Source organism: Neophocaena asiaeorientalis, unplaced genomic scaffold (genome assembly GCF_003031525.2).
Source record: "Neophocaena asiaeorientalis asiaeorientalis breed wild unplaced genomic scaffold, Neophocaena_asiaeorientalis_V1.1 scaffold147, whole genome shotgun sequence".
Taxonomy (NCBI): domain Eukaryota; kingdom Metazoa; phylum Chordata; class Mammalia; order Artiodactyla; family Phocoenidae; genus Neophocaena; species Neophocaena asiaeorientalis.
In genome coordinates this window covers 9,334,763-9,352,658 of record NW_020173758.1, presented here as the reverse complement: position 1 = coordinate 9,352,658, position 17,896 = coordinate 9,334,763, and the positions used below count along the sequence as shown (strand labels likewise).

At 35.3% G+C, this 17,896-nt stretch overlaps 1 pseudogene; it reads right to left on the bottom strand.

The window, feature by feature from the left end:
• Positions 1–5,388: 5,388 nt before the first annotated feature.
• LOC112403656 (mitochondrial fission factor-like) overlaps positions 5,389–17,896 on the bottom strand; it is a 182,872-nt pseudogene continuing 170,364 nt past the window's right edge.

The window sequence follows — 17,896 nt, the reverse complement described above, 5'->3', positions numbered from 1 at the left end:
ATGGGGCCTTCCCAGGACAGACCCCACCCGCTACCATGTCCTCAGCCTGCATTTGCTTATAGAAAAACTTTAGTCAAAGAAAAAAAAATAATCAGAAGTGAGTAAATGCAGACACAAAGGAAAATAGTCCAACAGGACCAAATGATAATAGTTTAGTCATTAAACAAAGACAAGAACATTTAGTTCTTCTTCAAGAGCTATAGATAATATTCTGAGCCATAACCTTTGAGCTGTTTTATAGATACTGAAACCCCCACCAGATCAAAGAAGTTAACTACATGATGACCAGACTGTAGCCATGACATAAGCTGCTACAATTCTGAGAACTGGCCTCAAAGAAATGGGAACAAATTAACCCTGGAACTGAAGATTAATTGTACTTAAAAACAATCAAGATGATGCTGATCAGACCACTGTATAACCAATTTCAAGATGACTGTCAGAGCTGACTGTGCTGTTTCTGCATGTAGTCCCCTCCCTCCACCTATACACCCCTGAAACTGCCCTTTAAAAGCTCTTGCCCAGTGATTATCAGTGGAGAGTTGCCCTATGGATATGAGTCCACCCTCTCCCATGGCTGCCAACCTCCAAAATAAAGCAAACTTTCCTTTCCACCAACCTTGCCTCTTGAGTATTGGCTTTTGAGTGGCAAGCAGTCAGACCTGAGTTTTGATAACACTTTAGCTACATCTTTTCAATATGAACAAAATTATCTGTTTTCATGCCTAAAATCACACCCATAATTTTTATTTTGTCGGTGTTTGGGTCATATTGCCATTAACTAAGCACACAAGCTATTCTGCCTCATTCTGTGGGGTATTCATCATAAGATGGCCATGCAGGAGCCTGTGGAAAATGTTCAAGTGTCCAATCCACACTCCCAGTGCACCTCCTCACAAACCATCAAAGACTGTCATTATTCAATACTATGAAACGTATTATCATGAGAGTGCCTTTAAAAATAGATATTCACGATGGCAATTGGATTTTTAAATTAGTCCATGCTTAATAACTCTCTATAGGATAATTAATGCTGCTGCACCAATGAAGTATTCATAACTCTCTATGTAAACACCGCAGGAATTAAACATCAAGAATATTTTTCACGCATTTTAGGCAGGTGTCAGTAGTCCTTGACGTTGCCATTTGGCCTAAAGACATTACTGCAGGGGACAATAGAGATACACAAATCTATTTACTTTCTCTGTGTGAAAAGAAAAACCTTCTGGGCAGAGGTTTCAATTAAGCACATTCATTACCTTTTAACGGCTTCTAAATTGCAGTGTGACCTTCCATATCAATAACCATATCTAGTTAACTGAAACCAGCACAATTTGGGCATATGTGCTGTGAAAAACTTTCCCCTCCATTGGCATATACATATGTGTGTCTGTTTGGGCATGCACGTGCAGCTACACCTGCTATTATAAACCAGGTAGACACAGTAAAAGAGAAAAGCAAATGTATTGCTAGAAAAACAGCTAAATAATAAAAACAGACAAATTCTACCCAAACATTTGTCATGTTATACATGGTTAAATAAGGACCATGTTAAAAAATGAAAGTTTCTGTTGAATAAAATTATTTGTAATGCCAGAGGTTCCATATATCAGAAAAAGCATGGAAAGTCACTGTGAAATTAAGCATTGTGTTTAAAATTTTAAGCTATGTAGAAAAATTCCACTAAGGGAAAATATGTTTGACTATCTTAGGCTAGGCCACAGTGAGCATAATGTCATAAAAAATTAACTACCACATCAACCACTGTGAGCACTGAAGTATACAAATTATCATTCCCCTAGAAGACTTACTGAAAGCTCTTTCACAGTCACCTGTAGAATATACACATTTCATTCTACCTTCAAAAAACATAGCCAGAAAGCTCATGTTCCTAAGCCCACAAAGAAAAATGCCATCTTTCAGAACCTTAAGTAGACCTTTCAATTCACCTTACCACTTTACATTCTTCCCTATATCCATTTTTATAGTTCTGTAAAACAAAATAAAAATACAGACAGCAAAGGAATTAACTCATTTTCTCCTTTCAGTTGTTTAGTCAACACTTTATCCCAATTAAACTCATTTTCAGAAAAGGTGCTGGAAGCAGTGGGAAATGTAAATGCTTCCAAAATGAGATAAGCAGCATATCCAGTCAGTCCAGGGCCTGACAGGAATAACAGTAGCACTGTGATGAACTGGCCATCATGGGTAGCAAGTACAATATGGTCATTGGCATCACATGAAGAAGTTTAAATCCAGCCTCCCTGCTCTTTAAATCTTGATTTAGGAGGGAGTATAGAAAATAAAAAGTAGTAAGCCCAGGGCATTTAGTTAGAAATGAAGAGAACATCAAAAGGAACTGTAATCATCAGCCAGTGCAATGGGAAGATAATGAAGAGTGAGATCCTGGAGGTCAAGTAAAGGTGGACTTCAAGAAGTTGGAACCTATGCTGCAGATAGGTCAAATAACACAGAAAATGAGAATTTAACCTTGAATGTTGCCATATCTAAGTTATCGCTAATCTTGGCAAAAATCTTTTGGGGAGGTGCTGGAGGCAAGTGGGAGTTTAGGAGAGAATGCGAAGAGGAATGTATACAATGAGTATAGAGAACTCTTTCAAGGTGTTTTTTATGTAAAGAGCAGATACTTTGTACAGTAGTTGCAGGAGGGTCTGGGTCAAGGGACAAGTTTTCTTAAAGATAAGAAATATGTTATTTAAGTAATGGTGAAAATAAACAAGTTGTGAGGAAAAAACTGATGATGTAGAGAGATTAAGAGGGCAAAATTCTAGGAATATTCTTGAGTAGATACGAAGTGTGATGATCAAGCAGACAGATAGAGAGGTTCTCAATATTTTGGAGCAAGGAAAATTCATCAGTTGAAAATGAGGGCAGATAGATAGATGGGTAGAGATGCAAATTGAGCTTGCTTGTAGGAGAGTGTGGAAGTGCTCTGATTTCTACTACTTTTCCCAGTGAAATAGAAAACAAGATCATAAACTAAATGTGAGGAGGAAGGAAGGCATACTGGAAAGCAAAGTATGAAATTGTTTTCTTGGAGAGTGAGAGGGTGAAATGGCATGGGAAAGTGTAAGAGCATTGCTGGGGAAACTTAAGGTTACACCTGTACTTAATTGTCAATAATTTCAAAGGTAGTCAAGCACTACGGCTATATGTTTCTGCAGCCAGACCTTCTGCAGCTTCTAGGGTGTAGAGTGAAAGGTAATAAAGCTGGGTTTAATTGGGGATGAGATTTTTCCTGTTGAGTATGGTAGATGTTATAAGGAGATAGAGACTGTACGTGAGGCAATGATTGTGACACCGACAGGACCATGAAATCTAAGTCAGGTAAGGAGGGAAAGAAAGGCACAAGGGGTTGAGAGAGAGTGAAACATATAAAGAACAATAACCAGGAGGTTCTAGTGTGGTCAAGAACTGTGAGAGGATTCTGACAACAGCCTCCTATCTTTCCAGCTCAAAGACTAGGAAAGTTGAGAATAAGATTGTGAGGTGAGAAGTGAGTTAGACTATCAATGACTAGATTATGATCATGGAGTAATTGACTAAAATATTGTCCAAGAAAAGGTCATTGTAGAAGATGAGGTCAAGAAAATAAAAGGCAATAGAGGGAATATTTAGGTGACCCTGGAATATACCGAGAGTTATGATAGGAATAAATGTCTGCAAGTGACAATGAGCCCAATGTAGGCAGAGTGCTTAAAACAGTGGACTCTGGAAGCAGGCTGGGCTCTTGAAGGTCAAATTCAGTTTCTAAGACATGAGGCAAGGAAACACGTCATAAAGGAAAACAAACCGGATTGGGATTCAAGCTGGGATTTCAGTCCCAGTTCTACAACCATAGCAATATTTCTGAGTCTGCAAAGTGTGTTGTATTATATAAAGGCACTGGATTAAATGATTCCATTAAATGTTGAATATCCTATAACTGTAGCAACGATTTTTGTGAAATAGAGAAGGAAGAGTTGAGGAACAAGGGTGAGGGAGAATAAATCCATTTGGGAAAGAGAGTTAAAATCTCCTCTACATATAAGATAGAAAGGAAGCACTGGAACTTGGAGCTCACAATGAATAATAATTGTAATAATAATAAATTCCAATAAAAAATTCTTGGATCCTAAAAAGATAAATACAGTTTACAAAACTGGTAGAACTGAATACATTACAGAACCTCCCTCTTTCCATATATAAAATTTCAGTAATAATAACAGTAATAATATCTACTTTAAAGTGTTTTGTGAGAATTAAATGAGTGAATAATGTGTCTGTTATTGGCTCCATAAAAATATTATATCAGCCTTTCTCTCCTCTGCCTTACATGATCATCTCCTTCTTCTGCCATTAGCTGACACGTTATTTTTCCTATTAAAACAAAATAAACTCAATCTAAAAAGACTACATTCTGTAAGATTCCAACTATAAATATGACCTTCTAGAAAAGGCAAAACTGTGGAGTCAGTAAAAATATCAGTGTTTGCCAAGGGTTAGTGGGGAGAGAGGGATGAATAGGCAGAGCACAGAAGCTTGTTAGGGCAGTGGAAGTACTCTGTATGATACTATAATGGTGGAGGCATGTCATTATACATTTGTCCAAACCGGTAGAATGTACAGCACCAAGAGTGAATCCAAATGTAAGCTGTGGACTTGGGTGATAATGATATATCAATGTAAGCTCATCGATTGTAACAAATGTACCACTCTTGTTGGGGATGTTGGTAATGCAGGAGGCTGTGCATATGTGCAGGCAGGGGAGGATATAGGAAATCTTATTACCTTCCCCTCAATTTTGCTTTGAAACTAAAACTGCTCTAAAAATAAAGTTTATTGAAAAAAAAACAACTGAACAACAGTCTTGACTGCCTCTTCCCCTTTGGCTGATATACAACTTGCCTAACATTTTTATTTCTAGCCCACCTTTATTTCTTTTCTTTCTCTTTACTGAGATAATTTTTTGTTTCTTTTTACAGCAAAATTCCTTGCACAGTTGTCTACACTTATTGCTTCCAAATAGTCCCCTCAATTTCTTTTTTAAACCAACTCCAAATAGAGGGATTTTTTTTTTCCTCCTTGAAAATGTTTTTTTTCTAAAAGTCATCAATAATATTTATGTTTCTAAATATAATGGCCAAGTTTCTATTATTGTTGACCTAGCAGCAGCATATAATACAGTTGTTCATTCTCTTCTTAAAATATTTTATTCTATGGTTTCCTGGACACCACATTCTCATTGTCTTCCCCTTTTCATTTTGGTTGCATATCTTCAGGCTCTTTGCTGATTCCTCCATCTCTCCCTAACGTTTTGTTTGTTTGTTCACAAATTCTTTATATTTCCAGCTGTTGAGACAATACTTTTGAGAGTTGAGGTTACCTCTAGCGGCAAAACCAGAGCCAGCTCTTAAGCAGCCAGAATGCTACGGTAATGGAATACGTGACCATTTCTCTTTTAGAACCTTCTTTGTTCTCTGCTTCCAGAAGTTGTAGACATCTATTTAGTTTGATTATCTGTCATCCTAATGAAGCTGTATCTACAACAGTCATGTCATCTGAAGTTCCTTCAACCATTGAACCTATATTTGAAATACTATACATGGAGTCAGTTCTGACCAGCTGTCCATTTTGGCAAACAGCATTTTCACTCTCTTTTTAGCCTGACAATTGCATGGATTTCTTCATTTTGAGGGGTTGGAGGAGGTCTTTCTAAATCCATAAAATCTAGTGGTCTTTCACTTAGCATAAGCACATGAGGTGGTGTTTTTAGTGCCAGTGGTTTAAAGGGAGTTAACTGCATAAGTTCAAGATCTGCTGGTCTTGAAAGTGGAATGTCTTCATTATTTCCTGATACAACAATTCTCCCTGAAACCTGCATAATCACACAAGCATTTGAAGCTCCTTCTCAGAATCCTTGTTCAAGGTCAGCATTTGGTGGTGCTACCTTTAATTTTTCCAGGACCTTCAATTCGCTGACCAATACCTTTGGTGTATTCCATTTCATACTGAATTCAACTAATTTCTACCACCTCAGCAGCAGTGGGAGAAGGAAATGCTGCCCCACTCATTAAATGTTTACCAACTACTGCTTGCTTTTTGGCATTATCTGCTTCTGTGCTTCATATTAAATCCTTTAACTTGTTTATGCATGTGCTGGATTTACAGCCACTTTTGTACCCCTGGGCCTTCTGGAGGGTCTCTGGTGAGGGTCACTGACTGCTGGCTCCCAGAGGCCATTGGCCAAGCACAGGGAAGCCCTCCCTAATTTTTGAATATTAAAATACCTTGGGGTTCAGTCCATGTTTCTCTTCTCTATTTATATTCACATCCTTGGTAATCCCTTCTAGTCACATGTTTTAAATTTTCTCAGCAGGCTAATGACTCCTATATTCATATCTCTTGTCCAGTTCCTATTCTTGAGCTTCAGTTGTTATAACTAATTCTCTGCTCAAAACTTGAAGCACTTGTAGTTTCCCATATCTCATTTAATGACAAGTCCATTCTTTAAGTGGCTCAAGCCAGAAATCTTGAGATCATCTTTAATTTCATTTTTTTCTTACACTTTGCATTCAAACCATATGAGTCCTTGGATTCATCTAATATACCCAAAATTGATTCTTCCCATCTATGAAGAAATAGCCTATATCAGAAAACAAGCCTCATTGTGAGAACTAAAAATTGAACAAATACAACACACACACATACATACACACACACACACACACACACACACACACACACACACACATACACACACTGCTTTTGTAAGCAGCACAGAACAACTGAGTCAGCTAGACTCCAGGAGAAACAAAGATCTCAAAGAAAAAGGAAAAATTACATTGCATTTTCCCCTTAAGAATTTGCCAATTTTAATGGAAAAAACTAAGGGAACAAACAGAAAATAGCAGTTTAGAGTTGTTGACAATTGCATGGCCAGGGAGGAGAAACAAAAACCTGTTTGGGACTCACCAATTAGGGGATATTTTGGAAATATCAAGTTGTTATTTGAAAGTTCTGGAGGAACTCTAGGAGTAAAGGAAAATTGGAAATAGACAAGTTCTTCAGGATGACTGAAATTCAGTCTCAGATTATATCAAACCTTGTTGGATCAAGGTTATTTGCTTTTCTCTAACTACCTGACAGGAATTCTTTAAAAATTACATCTTCTTTTTGAGGAAGGTAGTATCATCCTGAAGCTCTGAAATTTCAAATACAATCTCCAGAATTTAGTTAAAATGTAACAAGTATGCAAAAAAATCCACAAAAAAGCAAAAGAAACAAACCAAAAAACAGAAGCAAATGGTCAAATCCAAGAGAAAAAAATTGGAGTTACCATACACAGACTTTAAAGTTACTGTGATTAGTATGTTGGCTAAAATATATGACAAGATGGAGAATATCACCAGAAAATAATGCATATTTTGGAATTGAAAATTACAATATTTACAATAAATGACTCCACAGATAGCTTTAACCACACACTGAACAAGTATAAAACTAGTGAACTGACCTTTAGGTGAGTAAAAATGTCCAATGTAAAACACACAGAGAAAAAAAGAATTATAAGAATCACCCAATGTATGAGACATGGGTAAAATTTGTAATATAGCTGTAATGTGATCTTTGAATGGGATGAGTGAGAGAAGGGGCAGAAGCAATACGAGAAAAGCAACTGGGAATTTTCACAACTGGCAGAAAAAAATTAAACTACAAATTAAGGAAGCTCTACAAAGGCAAGAAGAAGATATAAAAGGACCTCTGCACCTACTTACATCATTAAAAAAACAAACAAACAGAAAACTGAAAACCAGCAACAAACAAAAAGTCTAAAAGTAGCCAGAGAAAAATAAAGGCATAACACTGTTAAATAGGAAGAGTAAAACTGAAGGCTAACTTTTAAATCAGAACAACAGAAACCAAAAGAAAACAGAATGAATTTTTTTAAAGACCTGAAAGAACATACGGGCCAACCTAGATTCTAAGTTTCTTGAAAATATCCTTCAAAATGATAGCTATGTAAAGATGTTTACAGATAAACAAATTGAAAGACTGTTTTGCCTACAAACTTAAAAGAAATATCAAAGGGAATTCCTAGAACAAAAGCTAAATTATCCCCAGAAAATATGGCAATGCAGGAAGGGAGACTACAATAGAGGAGATGTATGGGTAAATAAGAAGTAACATTGATGAAAACAATCTCAATGTTTCGAGAGGTTTAAAATATATACAAAATTAAAATACAGGAATACAGTAAGATAACACATGGGAAGGAATGTATGGAATTAAAGAGTTCTAAGTTCTTAATCGAAGTCTGGGCAGTGGTAAAAGTATAGACCTAGAGAAGACCTTCAGTAAATAAATATACTTGATTTTTTAAATTCATTGTTTCTCAAAATGTGATCACATTTCTTCCATCATTTATCATAATTGGAAATACTGTTGAGGGGAACATACTTTAGGAAATATTGATGCTACACTTACCAGGACTGTTGTAAATCTATAGCCACCAATGGCATTCATGGGAGGAAAAAAATAAATCTCTGAAAAATTCTGAAAGGTGATATTAGGGAAAATCTCTCAGACCAATTCTGCAGGCCTGATTTTGTGTAGGGAGGTTGAATCTCTATTCCGTATTCCTTCAGCATAGGTATAGTTTTGTGTGATATAAATATTGACCTAATCATATATAGATGTCTATGCTTTTTAAAATTATTTTGCCCATAGGTGCAAAACTAATATTAGGTTTGTATTAGATTGCTAGATCACGTATATCTAGTTTGTTTCTTTTGAATTCCACAAAGAAATTTAAATAAAGCTTTCAAAATATAAGATATTTTGAAAAATTTTAGGCCTATTCTTACATACATTACAGGCCAACTTTTTATCTAGATATTTTCTCCTCTTCACCTAATTCAATATTTTATTATATGGTTCTTTTAGACTATAATTATACTAATTACAGAGATTCTTCTTGAAAATCAGATTGTGCTACTTCCACACTGCCTCAAATTAATAGCAGTAATGTAGGGATAAAAATTTACTCAGCAAAGTATATTAGCAATTCAGAATAAGTTTCATAAATAAAGACATAGCATAATTCTATTATTTTAATTACCATGTGCTTAAAGAGGAAAAGGGAAAGTTCTTAAATTTTTATTAACCCTTGAGAAATTAGACAATTTAATTCAATAAGCTCCTTAATACTATTTATACAAAAGCAAAACTAAACAAGTGAGACTACAGCAAATTATCTTCTGCACAGCAAAGGAAACTATCAACAAAATAAAAAGGCAACCTACTAAGGGGGAGAAACTATTTTCAAATCATATATCTGATAAGGAGTTAATATCCAAAATCTATAAAGAACTTGTTCAACTCAGTAGCAAAAAAAAATCTGATTAAAAATGGGCAGAGGACCTGAATAGACATTTTTATATAGAAGACATACAGATGGCAAACAAATACATGAAAAGAATGTTTAACACATCATTAATCATCAGAGAAACGTGAATCAAAACCACAATGAGATGTTGGGCTTCCCTGGTGGCGCAGTGGTTGAGAGTCCGCCTGCCGATGCAGGGGACACGGGTTTGTGCCCCGGTCTGGGAGGATCCCACATGCCACGGAGCGGCTGTGCCCGTGGGCCATGTCCGCTGAGCCTGTGCGTCCGGAACCTGTTACTCCGCAGCGGGAGAGGCCACAACAGTGAGAGGTCCACTTACCGCAAGAAAACAAAACAAAACAAAACAAAAAACCCCACAATGAGATGTCAACTCACACTTATTAGAATGGCTATTATCAAAAAGACAAGAAATAACAAGTATTGGCCAGGATGTGGAGAAAGGGAACCCCTTGTGCACTGTTGGTGGAAATATAACTTGATGCAGCCACTAGGGAAAACAGTGTGAAGAGTCCTCAAAATAAATTAAAAATAGAGCTACCATATGATACAACAATTCTACTTCTGGATATTTATTCAAAGAAAATGAAAACCCTAGCTCAAAAAGATATTTTTACTCTCATATTCATTGCAGCATTATTTACAATAACCAAGATATGGAAACAACCTGTGTCCATCCATGGATGGATGGATGAATAAAGAAGATGTGGTATATACATACAATGGAGTATTATTCAGTCATAAAAAAATAAAATCTTGTCATTTGGGACAACATGAATGGACCTCAAGGGCATCATACTAAGTGAAACAAGTCAGAGAAAGATAAATGACAAATACCATACAATCTCTTTTATATGTGGAATATGATAAACAAAACAAACAAACAAAAAACAAGTACATAAATACAGAGAATAGATTGTTGGTTGCCAGAGGTGGAGGGTGAGAGGGTAGGAGAAATAAATGAAGAGTCAAAAGGTAAAATATAAAAAAGTAAAACATAAACAATGACTTGGTCTTTATGGCTAGGTTTGCAAGAGCTAATCCAGTTTTAAGTGAAGTAATGAGTGATCTAGAATAAAGGCCAATCTCATTTTTTTTTTCAACATTTGCTTTGACAGATAGTAGAGAAAATAAGGATCACTCTCTTTGAAATTCTGAGGCCAGAAAGAAGACCAAAGTTAACCGTCAATAATAGTATCATCTTTGTAGTCAATTCAGAAAATATTTGCAAAACAAATATGCAAGCTTCAGAAAATCATCAAAATAGGAGTAATACACAGAAAACCATCTTATACCAATAGAGTAAGGCCAAAGATAGCTAAGTGGGTGAAAAAGCTACTGTATGCTACTATGCCCTAGTCATATACTGTGAAACACTCTGGGATAGAGTCAACTACATTTAAGCCTAAACCCACTACAAAGTCTTCATTTGTTTTTATGTTTTGAATTTGACCTTGGAAAGTAAAAAATTATTTGGTGATAAACTACCAGGTATAAAGACAATAAAGGAATAAAGGACTCAAACCCATCTATCTATCTATCCATCCATCCAATTTATTTAAAATGGAAAATGTTTTAATTCTTATATTTTGAATATAATTCATATATTTTGAAAATTCTTATATATTGGGAATAAAACATACTTCCTTAAGGAGACTAAAATCACCTACCTAATAAAAAACATTGAAAATACAACACTCTTAAAATTAATTATGACCTTTCCAGCACTTAGTTTTATTCAGTTAAGGATAACTATTAATGTTACCCTGAAATTTTGTAGTTTTGGTACATCAATAAGCAATGTTAATCTCTGAACAGAAAAACATACCTATTCAGCAAAATCTATTTTTCCTTGAATGGTTCTTTGATTAGTTTTCCCATGGATACATGGGGAAAAGCTCAAAGGTCATTAATGCTGGCATTAATAGACATTAGTCATTGGAGTAGACCATTTCCCTACTGGGCACCACCACATTTTCAATGGACACCCAATTAATGACCATCTAATTGACTCATCTGCAAATCTTACAAAACAATAGTTTTTCTAAGTAAATTGAACCTGCCATTGAAAAAACTCTGCAGAACTGAGGGCATAATTAACTCTACTGAGGTATACTTGATCTTAGAAGCCCTGGGGATAATCAATAATTAGTTTCATTCTGAAATGGTTCTGTTGCTATACCCATGACACAATGTTTCTGAATTACTGATGTTCTGACGATTGTTGCTTATTTGGATCAGAACAGAAAAGCTGTAGCTAACTCAAGCTTTATAGCATAATAAACTTTCCAAAGTACCTTGAGATTAAAAACAATCAAAGTAAATGAAGCATCAAGTACTATTTATCTTCCAAAATATTAGTGCTTACAAAAACAAAGGAGGCCAAACAAACAACTCTGTATCCATCACATTCAATGTTATATAGCAGCAACATTTTATTTTATAAAACAAGAGAGAAAATTAAGAGATCTGATTGGCTGATAAACATTCTAACTGTGGCTTCCTGGAAAATTTATGGTTAGAAATTTATGAGCATCACCACTTAATTAAGAGTAAGAATTCTGAACACAGAGACTATAATCAGTACAATTCATGGGGTTCAATATTTATGGGACCCATCAGTTAGCAAAAAGGGCAAAAGGAATTGAAAACTTTGATAGTCTAATAAAAATTCCAAAAGCTTTTCTAAATGAAGTAAATTCATAAAACTCAAAATGTATGCTTAGCATATGCTATGCAAATAAGCTTTTAAATACAATTTTTTGGCATCATGACACCATTTTACTTTAAAGTTAGAAGAAGCAATGTTAAATTATTGAAGCAATCTCTCTGTTCTAATTCAAGAGATGATATTGAAGCAGATTTATCTTTCTGCTTCCCAATTAAAAGGGAGTGTGTCTTGCCCTTTGTGTATTAGGTGAGATCAGATACTATTCCAGAGACATATTAAGCATTTATCCTAGATTTAAGTTCATGTAAAGGAAATGCACACTAATGGTTTCCTAAGTAATAATCACTTTTCCCTTAGTCATGATCACAAGCTGACATTTAAAAGAGTATGCACAGAGGTGTGGCCAAGATGGTAGAGTAGGAAGACCCTGGGCTCACCTCCTCCCATGAGCACACCAAAATTGCAACTATTTACAGAGAAGCTATCAATGAGAATGACCTGAAGGATAACAGGAAAGATCTTCCACAACTAAAGATACAAAGAAGGAACCAAAACAAGATGCCTAGGAAAGACAGTGATGCAGAATAGTCAAGACTTATACCCCTGGGGAGGTGACCTACAATTGGGAGAATAATCACTATTTTAGAGGTTCTCCCTGAGAAGCAAGGTGTCCAAGACCCATATTAGGCTCCTCAGCCTGAGGGGTACTACACCAGGTAGCCAAGCCCCCAGGACATCTGGCTTTGAAGGCCAGTGGGGCTTAGATACAGGAGAGCTGGAGGACTGTAGGAAACAGAGACTCTCCTCTTAAAAGGTGTGTGCAAAATCTCATACACTCCAAGTTCCAGTGCAGAGGTGGTAATTTGAAAGGAGCCTGGGTTAGACTCACTTGCTAGAACATCCCAGAGAGGCACGAGGCAACTGCAATTCCCCCTGTGTATATAGACATGATGGCAGCCATTTTTGGGGAGCTCATCTTACCAGGAGAACAATGGTACTGGCAAGTGCCATTTGGGAGGTCTCATCTAGTTTATTAGCAGTAGGGGCTTACCCACCCATGAGTAGGCCAGCACCAGCCTCAACAACCAGCCCCAGGTCCCACAGCCAGTCATACCAGGACCCTGGCCTGCTCAAGAGTGGGCCAGCAGCCACAACACAAGGAAAGACCTGGCAGCCAACTGGCCTGGGGACCAGTCCCATCTACCAGTGTGCCCTCAGTTGTTGGCCCTGTCACAACATAAGGTCCCACATAGCCCACATAGGGGGCACCACTATAGAATGTAGCTCTGGTGACCAGAGGAGAGTGTGCTGCTGTTCTCCATAGACTGTCTCCTACATAAGACTGTTTCTCCAAGATCAGGAAATGTAACCAACCTACTTAATACATAGAAATAAACACAAACAATTAGGCTAAATGAGGAGACAGAGAAATATGTTCCAAATGAAGGAAGAAGATAAAACCTTAGAAAAAGAATTAAATGAACTGCAGATAAGCAATCAACCCAATAAAAAGTTCAAGATAATAATCATAAAGATGCTCAATGAACACAAGAGAAGAATGAATGAACACAGTGAGAATTTTAACAGAGTTAGAAAATATAAAGAACCAAACGGAGATGAATACTATAACTGAAATAAAAAATACACTAGAAAAAAAATCAACAGATTAGATGATAGAGAGGAACAGATGAACAAACTGCAAGACATTAGTGGAAATCACCCAAGATGAACAGACAAAAGAAAAAAGAATTTTAAAATATGAGGATAGTTTACAAGACCTCTGTGACAACATCAAGTATACTAATATTCACAATACAGGAATCTCAGAGGAGAAAAGAGAGAAAGGGGCAAAGAACTTATTTGAATAAGTAATAGCTGAAAACTTCACTAATCTAGGAAAGGAAACAGACATTCAGGTCCAGAACGCACAGAAAGTCCCAAAAAAAATGAACCCAAAGAGGCCCACACCAAAACATATAATAAGTAAAATGGCAAAAAAATAAAGAGATAATCTAAAAGCAAAGAAAAGCAATTAGTTATGTACAAGGGAACTCCCATAACCCTATAAGCTGACTTTTCAGCAGAAACTTTGCAAGCTAGAAAGAAGTGGCACAATATTTTCAAAGTGATAAAACGAAAAAAAATAAACCTACTACCCAGAATGGTCTACCTAGCAAGGCTATCACTCATATTTGAAGGACAGATAAAGAGTTTTACAGAATATCAAAAGCTAAAAGAGTTCAGCACCACAGCACCACATAGCTGGCTTAATAAGAAATGTTAAAGGGACTTCTCTAAGTGGAAAAGAAAAGATCACAACTAGAAGTGTAAAAATTATGAAAGAAAAAATATCATTGGTAAAGGCAAAGTACAGTAAATGTAGATTAAAATCAAGCACTTATAAAGCTAGTAGGAGGATTAAAAGACAAAAGCAATAAAATCATCTATATCCACAATAAGTATTTAGGGATACACAAAAGGATGTAAAATATGATGTCAGAAACATTAAACATGGAGGGGGAGAGGGCAGTAAAATGCAGGTTTGTGAGAATGTGTTTGAACTTAGCTCATCAACTTAAAATAATCATACATATAACAGAAAAAGAAAGGAATCCAGTAATAACACTAAAGATAGTTATCAAATCACAGGGAAAGTGAACAAAAGAATAAAAGAACAAAGAACTCAAAAACAACCAGAAAAGAATTAACATAATGGTAATAGGTACATACTTATCAATAACTACTTTAAATTTCAATAGACAAAACGCTCCAATCAAAAGACAGGGTGGCTGAATGAATTAAAAAATTGAAACGCATATATATATTGCCTACAGGAGACTCACTTCAGATCTAAAGTCACACACAGACTGAAAGTGAGGGGATGAAAGAAGTTATTTTCTGAAAATGGAAACAAAAAGAAAGCTGTGGTAGCAATACTTACATCAGACAAAAATAGACTTTAAAACAAAGACTGTAACGAGAGACAAAGAAGGACATTACATAATGATAAAGGGGTCAATCTTAGAAGAAGATATAACAGTTGTAAATATTTATGCACCCAACATAGGAGCACTTAAATATATAAAGCAAATATTAACAAACATAAAGGGAGAAATTGACAGTATCACAATAGTAGTAGGGGACTTTAACACCCCACTTACATCAATGGAGAGATCATCCAGACAGAAAATCAATAAGGAGATACTGGCCTTAAATGGCACATTAGATCATATATATATATATGATGTTCCATCCTAAAACAGCAGAATACACATTGTTTTCAAGTGTACATGGAACATTCTCCAACATAGAACCCATGCTAGGCCACAAAACAAGTCTCAATACATTTAAGAAGATTGAAATCATATTATGCATCTTTTCTGACCACAAAGGTATGAGAATGGAAATAACTACAAGAAAAAACTGCAAAAAAACACAAACACATGGAGGTTAAATATGCTACTAACTATAAATGGGTCACTGAAGAAATCAAACAGGAAATTAAAAAATACTGGGAGACAAGTGAAAAATTGAAGCACAATCCATCATCTAAAATCTATGGGATGCAGCAATAGCAGTTCTAAGAGGGTAGTTTATAGCAATACAACCCTACTTCAGGAAAAAGAAAAAATCTCAAACAATCTAAACTTACACTTAAAATAACTGGAAAAGGAAGAATAAACACAACCCATGTTATTGGAAGGAAAGGAATAATAAAGATCTGAGCAGAAATAAATGAAATAGAGACCAAAAAAATCACTAGAAAAGATGCATGAATCTAAGAGCTGGTTCTTTGAAAAGATAAGCAAAATTGACAAACCTTTAGCCAGATTCATCAAGAAGAAAGACAGAGGGCCCAAATCAATAAAACCATAAATGAAAGAGAAGTTACAACTGATCCCACAGAAACACAAAGGATTATAAGACATTACTATGAACAATTACATACCAATGAAATGGACAACCTAAAGAAATGGGTATGCTCCTAGAAGCATAAAATCTCCCAAGACTGAATCAAGGAGAAATGTAAAATATGATCAAATCGATTACCAGAATTGAAAATGAACCACTAATCAAAAATTCCCAACACATAAAAGTTTAGGACCAGATAATTTCACAGGTGCATTCTACCAAATATTAAAAGAAGAATTAAGACCCATCCTTCTCAAACTATTCCAAAAATATTGAACAAAAAAGAACATTTCTAAATTTATTCTATGAGGCCAGAATCACCCTGATACCATAATCCAACAAAAGCACCATAATAAGAGAAAAGTACATGCCAATATCACCAATGAACATAGATGCAAAAATTCTCAACAAAATGCCAGCAAAGCAAATTCTACAGTACACTCAACGGATCATACAGCATGATCAAGTAGACTTTGTCCCAGGGATACAAGTTTGGTTCAATATCCAGAAATCAATCAATCAATGTGACACACCATGTTAGCAAATTAAATAACAATTATATGATCATCTCAATAGATGCAGAAAAAAGCTTTTGACAAAATTCAGCATATCATAAAATCTCTGAACAAAGTGGGTATAGAGGGAACATACCTCAACATAATAAAAGCCATATATATCAAACTCACAGCCAATATCATTCTCAGCAATAAAAAGCTGAAAACATATTCCTCTAATATCAGGAACAAGACAAGATTCTCACTCTTAACCACTTTTACTCAACATTGTACTGGGAGTTCTAGCAATAACAATCAAACAAACAAACAAAAAAGAAATAAAAAGAATCCAAATTGGAAAGGAAAGAGTAAAACTATCACTGCAGATGATATACTATATATAGAAAATCATAAAGATACCACCAAAAAAATTATAAGAACTCAATGAATTCATTAAAGTGTCAATACAAAATTAATATAGAGAAATCTGTTGTGTTTCCACACACTAACAATGAATTACCAGAAAGAGAAATTAAGAAAACAATCTCATTTACAATTTCATAAAAAAGAATAAAATACCTAGGAATAAATCTAACCAAGGAGGTAAGAGACCTATACTCAAAAAAAAATAAGACATTGATGAAACAAATTGGAGACAACACAAGCCAATGAAAAGATATACTGTGCTCATGGATTGGAAGAATTAATGGTTAAAATGCCATATTACAGAAGGTAACCCTTGGATTCAATTCAATCCCTATCAAAATACCAATGGCATTTTTCATACAACTAGAATAAATAATTCTAAAATTCATATGAAAACATAGAAGACTCAAAATAGCCCAACAATCTTGAGAAAGAAGAACAAAAACTGGAAGCTCACACATCCTGATTTCAAACTATACTACAAAGACACAGATCAATGGAACAGAATAGAGACCTCAGGAGTAAACCCACACCTACATGATTAATCAATGTGTCATAAAAGAGGCAAGAATATAAAATGGGGAAAAAAGCCTCTTCAATAGTGTTGTGAAAACTAGACAGCTACATTCAAAAGAATCAAAATTGTCTACTTTCTCACACCATATACAAAGAAAAAGAAAGAAAAAACCCAGAATTGATTAAAAACTTAAATGTAAAACCTAAAACTCTTAGAAGAAAGTGTAGGCAACCTGTCTTTTGACACGAGTCTTAGAAATAATAATTTGGATTTGTCTCCTCAGGCAAGGGAAACAAAAACAAATGGGACTACATCAAACTAAAAAGCTTTTGCACAGTGAAGGAAACCACTAACAAAATGAAAAGGCAGCATACTGAATGGGAGAAGATATTTTCAAATGACATATCTAATAAGGAATTAGTATCCAAAATACACAAAGAACTCATACAACTCAATAACAAAACAAACTG